This window comes from Mustela putorius, unplaced genomic scaffold, assembly GCF_011764305.1.
Source record: "Mustela putorius furo isolate JIRA1106 unplaced genomic scaffold, ASM1176430v1.1 tig00000695_pilon_pilon_pilon, whole genome shotgun sequence".
Classification (NCBI taxonomy): Eukaryota; Metazoa; Chordata; class Mammalia; order Carnivora; family Mustelidae; genus Mustela; species Mustela putorius.
In genome coordinates, this window is record NW_025421447.1 from 10,682,782 (window position 1) to 10,691,927 (window position 9,146).

The 9,146-nt window shown below is 39.0% G+C and overlaps 1 non-coding gene across 1 annotated transcript; it reads left to right on the forward strand.

Annotated features, from left to right (window-relative positions):
* The first annotated feature begins 339 nt into the window (after positions 1–339).
* LOC123392959 lies at positions 340–443 on the forward strand. Its single transcript, XR_006607682.1, has one exon. It is a non-coding gene; the product is annotated as a U6 spliceosomal RNA (small nuclear RNA).
* The last annotated feature ends 8,703 nt before the right edge of the window (positions 444–9,146 follow it).

Genomic DNA, 9,146 nt, shown 5'->3' on the forward strand with positions numbered 1-9,146 from the left:
CATGATCTGTCGATCACTCTGTTCTCATCTTCATACATGGAGAGAAACCCAGCTTTCCAGGTCTCCATTTTTAGGAGGAGCAGGTTTCCAGTCAGAGGTCAAGACTGGTGCAGAAGGCAACAACTCATTTGAAACTAAAATCTCTTGGAATTGAGAGGTCCAACAGTAGAGCAAAGTAGAGTCAGATGTGCTTGGGTGAAGGGTTTCAGTAGTTCCCCCGGAGCCAGTCTTTCTCTGTGACTCTGCTTTCCCCACCCAACCTCACTGGCTTCATTTTTTATCACTGCTACCATTTCTTCCCCAAAGGACTAAACTATCGTCCTGACTTCTGCCACCATTGATTGGTTTTGAAGTTTTATACTAAAATTGGAAGGACACAGAGAAGATTAGCATGGCTCCTGCACAAGGGTGACACGCAAATTCGTGAAGTTTATGTAAATGAAATCATGCCATATATATTTAATGTCTACTTCCTTTGCCTACATTATATTGGTAGGAACCGTCTGTTTTGTTACACGTGTTTGCAGTTCATTTGTTTTCAGTGCTGTTTTGCTATGAATGTATCACAACTCATAGCCCATCTGTCTCTTTTGCAATAGATGAAAATTTCAGTTTTTAACTGCGACTGCCAGAAACTTCTATATATTTTTTTTGAGTGGGCATGTAAACACATGTATCCTAGGAGGAGAATTGCTCGGTAAGAGGATTTGCATGTTCTCAGTGTTGGGAGATAATGCAAAACAGTGTTCCTACATGATTTGCGTGAATTTATCACCCCAGTGATAGACGGGACTTTGTTCCAGTGTCAGTTTTTTAAATGTCAGTACTCTAGAGTTGTATTGTGATTACTTACCATGAAGTAATTTGATTTTCCCTGAAGATGGGTGAATGGCCCTTTTCTATATTTATTGGCCATTTAAGTACCCTACATCGTAAAGAAACTGTTTAAGTCTTATTTATTTATTTATTTATTTATTTGAGAGGGGGGTTGCACAAGCAGAGGGAGAGGTAGAGAATCCCAAGCTGAGTGCATGGAGTCTCAGGACCCATGAGATGACAGCCTGAGCCAAAATCAAGAGTCAGACACTTAACTGCCTGAGCTGCCGAGGCTCCCCACCTGTTTAAATCTTTTGGCCATTTTTGGAGGTCATTTATGTTTTTCTTATTGATTTGAAGGTTTTTAAAAATTATATATTCTGGATAAATCTTTTATCGGGTGTATGCATACAAATATTTTCTCTTCCTCTCCACATGCCTTTTTACTTTCTTATAGTATTTAACAGTGAATGGAAATTCTTAATTTTAATGTAATCCAGTGTATTATTGTTTTCTTTTGGAATTCATGTTTTAACATCTGGTTTAAGTCATCTAAAGCACTTATGATCCATCTCAAATATATTTTTATGCTTCATATGACATAGAGGTTGATGATGCTTTTTTTTTTTCATACTGATATGTTGACCCATACTGAGGTGTCGACTCAACACCTGTTCAGTGAGAAGATCAGCCTTTCTTCACTGTTGTGAAGTGATACTTTTGTTAAAAATCCTGTTTCTTTCTCTCTCTGATGTGTATGTCTCTTTCTGTGTGTGTGTGTGCGTGTGTGTGTGTAATGCATGCATCTGTATTTCTTCCATTCCATTGTATCATCTATCTTTGTGCCAGAACCATACTGTTTGACTTACTGTAGCTTTATGGTGCACATTGACATCTGATGGTGTAAATCCTCCAACCCTGTTCTTTTTCCTCAAGACTGTTCTGACCTTTAACATCAGAATCACCTTGTTCATTACATGCACTCACACACACCTGCTGATATATTGCATACTGAATCTTTAGCTCTGTCTGGATAGAATATACATATTCAGTATATAATATTAAACATTTAAGTTCATGAATATAGTATATCTCTCTGTTTTACTACTTAGACTGTCTAGAATTTCTCTCAATGATATTTTGTAATTTTCTGAGTTGTTTTTTACATTTTCTATTTGGTTTATTTTTAGGTGTTTGATATTTTTTTGGTGCTGTTATGTTACCGTACTGTTTAGTTTTTCTCATTTTCATTGCTGATGAATAGAAATACAGTGTGCTTTTGTATATTGAATTTGTGTCTAGGTATGTTTACTATTTTTAATGGCATGTGTGCAGGTTCTTTTGGATCTCTTATACACACAGTCCTGCTGTCTGCAAATAATATTTCTTTTTGTTTTCGTATGCTGGCTAGGATCTTTCAGTAGATATTTCAATGTTCAGTAGAAATGGTGAGAGGGGACATCATTGTTTTGTTCCTAATATGGAGAGAAAACCTTTAAGTATTCTGTCATTAAGTATTATGTTTGGTGTAGATTCTCTTGTAGACACCTTTTGGCAGACTAAGAAAATTATGTTCCATTTCCAGTTTACTGCATTTTATTATGCTTGGCTCTTGAGACTTATCACATGGTTTTTCTGTATCTTTTCAGTTGATCAAATGATTTTTGAAGATTCCATTGATTGACTTTGAAATGTTAAATTGACTCATTTGAGAGTCTGAATACGACCAGTTTTGCCGTGGTGTACTATTTTTATATTGTTGAATTTGACTTGCTACCCTTTTGTTTAGAACTTTTGCAGCTTTGCTCATGAGAGATCTTGGCCTGTGATTTCCTTACTTGTCATTTCCTTGCCAGTTTTTTTGGTAATAAGATTATACTGGCCTCATAAAATCAGTTGGGAAGTGTTCCCTTTTTTGTTCTAGTCCCTGGAAGTTTTGCTTAAAATAGTTAATTTCTTCCTTAAGTGTTCAGTGGATCTTGACAGTGAGCATCTAGGAGACTGGAGTTTTCTTTGTGGAGAGGTTTTAAATTATGTATTCAATTTCTTTAATAAATATAGGATTATTTAGATTTTCTATTTCTTCTTATGCCAGTTTGTAAATTGTATTTTTCTGGGAATTTGCCTTTGCTGAAATTTCAAATGTGTTTGCACAAAATTGTTCAAAAATATTCTCTTACCATTCTTGATTATTTGTAGGATCTGTAGTGATACACTTATTTGAGGTTCAGTATTGGAAATTTGTACCTTCTCTACTTTTGATACTTATATTTGCTGTATTGCTTCTTTGTTAGTTTTCGTCTTTTCAAAGGAACAACTTTTGGCTTTCTTGATTTTACTACATTTGTTTTCTATTTCATCAGTTTTTTTGTCCTAGACATATTTTTTTCTACCTTTCTTGAATTTAATATGCTTTCTATTCCTATGTCCTTGTTTAAAAAATTCCTTTTTATTTTTTAGTAGGCTCTGTGCCCAACATGCAGCTCAAATGCATGACCTGAGATCAAGAGTTGCATGCTTTACTGACTGAGCCAACCAGGCACCCCTACCCCTATCTCTGTGTCCTTGAGATAGGTACATAAGTCACTGGTTTTCAGCCCTTTTCTCTTCTGATATGTGTTTTCAAAGCTATGATTTCTAGCAAGGACTATTCAAGCAGCTGTCTATTCCTGACATGTTGAATCCTCACTGTGTTCTACTACAGGTATATCACAATTCCCATTCCTATTTCTTCTTGATCCCTTAGTTATTCAGAAGAGTATTGCTTAATTTCCAAGCATGTAAGGTATTATCCTGCATCTTGTATATTGATTTCTAACAGAGGACATATTTTGCATGGCTTCGGGTTTTTGGGATTCACTGGAACTTTCTCTAGGGGGTAAGAGATAGCATGAGGGTTAACTTTACAAAGTTCTGTGACAACTAGGAAAGATATGCATTCTGCACTTGTTGAATTCAGTGTTTTGTATATGTCAGTCAGGTTTTTCACATTTTCTATATTTTCACTTTTTAAATCTGTTTTATCAGTTGCTTAAAGAAGTATATTTAAATTTCCCATTTTGATTGTGGACTTATTTTTCCTTTATTTTTTTGTTGTCATAGCAGCATTTTTCACTCCATTTTTAAAAATCAATTGTTAAATACACACACATTTATTTTACTCTTCCTCTTGCTTAGGGACAAAAGCATACTTCCTTGATTTATAAGTATGTGAAGAAATGGTTCTTTCAGTGCTTTGTTCACACGGTTCTTCCCCTCTTCTATGTTATTTTCATGTATTTTAACTTACACACATTTAAAATTGCACGGGCATTGTTGCTGTTGTGTTGCCTACCAGAAATTCATTTAGACTTGCCCACATACATGCCCTTTCTGTTGGTCTGCATTTTGGGCTTTCCTCTGAGATTAGTTCCCCTTTGTCCTGAAGAACTCCCTTCAGTATTCCTTTTAAAAGAGTCCCGTTGATGACGGTGATTTTAATATTCTTCATCTCATCTGTGGTTTTTTGGGGGAAGAATATTTTCACAGGGTGATCAGGTGGGGTGATCAGTTATTTTCTTTCAGCATTTAAAGGGTGATATTTGCTGGGAAAGGCAGTCTTGTATATACACGTTTCAGCCCCCACCAGCTGCATCACAGGAGGCCTGCAGCTTGGAATACTTCCCTACCAAGAGATAAAAAGCCTGCATGCCCCGTGCTGGGCTTGTTGCCTTGCGTGGGGCTGCTCTTTCACTCTCTGTGAGGCACATGTATTGTGTATGTGCGTATGATATCATATAAAGCTCGCCTGTACATCTCCCCTCTGCAGGAAGGGGACAGAGCTGTGGCATAAGAGGGGCGTGTGTAGGCAAAGTGTCCTCTGTCACCTGCTGGGAGAGACCTCCTGGCCATGGGGCACTGATGCCCACTACTGAAGCTGGTCTTACTGTCTCTGCTCTACGTAAGCAAAGTGTTGTTCTTTCCAGGGCCTGGCAGCGCTGTGTCCTTGGAGACTCTGCTACCAGGATGCAGAAGTGTTGGGAGGCTTCCCTGGTTTTGGTAATTGGTACCTGGTACTTTGTTCCCTTGGGATTGGTAAATGGAACAAGGTAATCTGTGCCACAGTAGTCTCTTGTCTTCTGACTTCTCCCTTTTCTGTTCAAAACTCATTTGTAAATCTTATTATTGATCCTATTCAGGAAAGGTGTTATCTTTCCCCTCTGTTGTTGGTTGTTGGCAGCTCTGCCTTGATATGCCAAGGTATGACATCCTTTGTTGTAATTTACTTGGACAGGATAGTCTTTCTTGAAATTGTGGCTTGTTGTCTTCAGTTTTCAAAATTTTCCTTTAATCACTTTTTTAAAAAAAGATTTTATTTATTTATTTGACAGATAGATCACAAGTAGGCAGAGGGGCAGGCAGAGAGAGGAAGGGAAGGAGGCTGAGCAGGGAGCCCAATGCGGGTCTTGATCCCAGGACCCTGGGATCATGACCTGAGCAGAAGGCAGAGGCTTTAACCCACTGAGCCACCCAGTCGCCCCCTTTAATCACTTTCTAAATAAAGTTGCAGATCCATTTATTTCCTCTTTTCTTCTGGGATTTTGGTTACACATGTAGACTTTTTACCATGACCCACATGTCTCTCATACTCTTTTCTGTACTTTTTATTGCTTTTTCTTGTTGTGTCTCAAGGGGGGAGCACAGCTGTGTTTTTTCTTCAGCTGTGCTTTGCCTGCTGTGTTAAACTGACTTATTGAGTTAATGATTTCAGGTTTGATTTTTATAATTCTAGAGTTTACTTTTGATTGTTTTCTTACAGATTTCAATTTTCTACTGAAGTACATCAACTTTCATATGTTTTACTGAATGTATTAATGTTAGTTATTTTAGAAGCCATAGCTGATATTTCTGAGGCATTATGTGACTCTGTTTCTGTTATCATTTTTCCCTTTTGGTCTTCGTCCTTGAGTCCTGTGTCCTCTCATTTATGTTATTTTTTTGACTGATTGGTAGATACTGTATATGAAAAATTACACAAGATCTTTGCCCTTTTCCCCAGCCGATTAGGTTTTTAGCTTTTCATCCCAGTGATGCTTATAAAGTAGCTAATATCTTGAGCCCTTTTTCTCCCTGTGATTTTGGCTCATCACTGGTAGCTCTTGGAATCCTTTAAACAGATTACATCCCCCCCCCCAATCTAGTAATCCTAGTTGTTATCAGGGGAAGATACAAGGGAACTTGTCCTAGTCAGAAGCAGAAATCTTTCTAAAAGTTTTCATCTTTGAGTTATCAGACCCTTTTTTGGTGGACATTTTAGACTTCTAGAATCATGAGCCTTCTGTACTTATCTCCACTTCCTTGTTCTAGAAGCCCCTGGAGGTTACATATGATAGATAAGAGTATGCTTGTTCCCCTGTCTTACGCAGTTCATCAGCCATCATTTTAGAAATTGGAAATTTCTCCCAACTTTGAGTCTTTAAAGGATGTGGTTTTCAGTCTTCCACAACAGGAAAGGAATTATTTATATTTAACAAATTTCTTTGTAGTTTTAAAAATTTCTACTAATGGAGACAAGTGGCCACTCTCATAATACTCTGTGAGGCAGGAAATAACAGGTTGACAGAAAAGTTCTGTCACATAGATTTCTGTAGAACTGTCGAAAGAGAACAGGTTTTTCTGAAACTGGTCTTTTGACTTTGTCATGCCCTATTTAGGCTCGATTTTGAGTTTGGGTTTATTTGTGCAAATATATCAGACTCCCTATCTTTTTTATGTCTCTGTAAAAATGGATTCTTGTTGTATCGGATCATAATCATTAATTGGATAGGTTACAAAAGACAAGAGCATTTCCAGGGGCAGTGCACAGCCCACCATTCTGGTGACTAAGTGGGGGGGTACTGGTCTTGTGAGTGGTGAGGGTTAGGGGTGAGTTCCCTAAATAGTGATTAACTTTAGAGAATTAGTTTTAAATTATTAGAACATTGTTTCCTTAAGTATTTCATAGATTCTGCTTTTATGATTGACATGATTCTTAGGTTAAATGTCAAGGGTATGTGGGGTGGGGTGCCAGGGCAGGGAAGGGCTCCTGGATTCGACAACAGAGTTAAACAGCCAAGTTTATTTACTGGGTCACTTCTCAGGGAAGTTTGTTTTTTTAAAATATGCATTGTGATTCTCCAGGATATGAAAGGGAGAAATAAGAATGCAGCATTTCTTAAGTGAATCTCAACTCTGTCTGGCCTTGACTTTCTTATTGCTTCAAAGGAACTTCACATACTTTTAAAAAAAATAAGGCATCAGTTTGGTGATGATGCTGGCATTGGGAGGAAGGGAGTGTTGAACAAGATAGGCCCAAATGAGATGATAAATTTCTCTTTTTTCCATTCCTTATATTCATTGTTTTCATATTAAGCAATGTTTCTTGTTTGTGTTGGGGTCTTCTCTGGAATTAAGTTTAAGACCTTGGCAGGAAAGTTTCTATAGAAACTAAGCAACCAGCCAAACAGAATGCTCAAAGCCTTACCCTTCCCTTGGAAGTCAAGTATAGGTGATGGGAAGGGGGCAGCACTGGCAGCTGCTCCTCCAGGGAAATCCCTTTGTTTGACCCTAGATACCTCTTGTATCTTTCATTTACTTCACAGCTTGGCTTCCCAGGCGTGACCGGCAGGTGAGGGCGTGGAATGATCTTGAGATATCTGGAGTCCCAAAAATCCTTCCTGTAGAGGCTGCATTCCAAGGGCAGATAATACCAAATTATAACCTCATGCCCATTCTCTTAGTCGAGAGCAGCCATAAGGGGGAAAAGAGGTTATGAAGAGTCAGGCTGGGGGCGAGGGAGATGGTGGTTAGTTGTGTAATTAATAAATCTCTTATTAAATACTATTCGATTAGGTCCCCTCTTTCTCATGAGACCACAACATCTACGAGTTATTAAATGTCTGTTACTAGCATGGGGTGTGTGTGTGTGTGTGTGTGTGTGTATGTGTGTATTGGGAGGCTGGGGGAGGTAAGACCCCATATATAGTTCCCCTAGGTCCCTAGGTAGTAACTCCTTGTGGGTACTGGGAAGGGGGAGGAGGTCAGAGGGAATCTTGTATCCAATTTGGCAACAATAACGTAGCCACTTATTTAAGATAATGGGAAGAAAGGAAATTTTGGAGTGTGGGGAGGAAAAATGATAGTTAGTGACAGATAGTAAATCCCATTGCACCAAACCTCACCCTAGCACTCTAGTCTGCTTTCCCTGTCACTCTGAGCAGAGCTACTCCAGTTAACTTTGGTGGCGATGGTGGGAGTGGGGGCCAGGCTGTTATTTGCCTTGACTCTTCCAAAGAAATTTCATAAATAGTTTGCTCAGTATGTCAGTCGTGCATCTGGGAAGCATAATGCGTTCTTGGCACCACAGTGCCCTGTGACGTTCATCCATTGCCTCTTGGAGAAAAAGAAGTGGGGGGATGCCATCTATTTAGAGTAGTGGATATTTTGGTGTCTGTTATTTAGAAAGTTGTGATTGGGAACTCTCTTCAAGCTGAGATTATTTTTGTCCCCAAATAATCAAAGCCAGTTGTCTTTCAGGAGGTCGCAGGGTGGTGGCTGGTACACTTGGGTAGAACCAATTGCTGTCATGCGAATCCTATCACCACGTTAGAGGAGAAGGGGTTTGGACAATGAAAATTGTCCCAGAGAAGTTTGGCCTTCTGGTTCTGATAATGTATATGGCAATGCTGGAAATGCAAATATACCTTCTCTGGGATAAACAAAGCTTCTTTGATGATATTTTTGTTGACTTTGGGGAAGGACAAATTAAAAGGGGCAAGTTGTAGTCCATGGAACCTAGGTTCTAATTACTTTTTTTCTCCCCTACCACTGAGTGCTTGTGTGATTTCTACAAGACTTTACCCCTCTTTATGATAGAGTTGCTTTTTTCTTCATCCAAGACATGGGAAGGAGAGTATGTACTCCAAAAATTGTGAAGATCAATTTTAAAGAGTAAAAACCCCCAGGACCCTGAATTTCTTCTTTCCTCTTCCTTTTGTTGCTTACCATTGCTTTTGCACTCAACCTAATTATCATCATCATGACCATCACCTCGTAAGCCATCTTAATTGGCACTGGTATTAACTCTTATATCTTCACTCTGTCATTCTTCCCATATGCGATCATCCCTCTCCCTGAAGCAAGTCCCTGGTGGTGGTCGGACTCCAGTCATCCACCTTCCCCTGGATGATCAGTGTCTTTGCCGCCCACCTCCGAGGTCTTTACCATCACATCCAGCCTTGCTTCGTTTCTGCGCTCCCATGATGCTGAGCTTCCCTTGTTTGCCATGTGTGCTCCTGAAGTCCTCCTTTCCG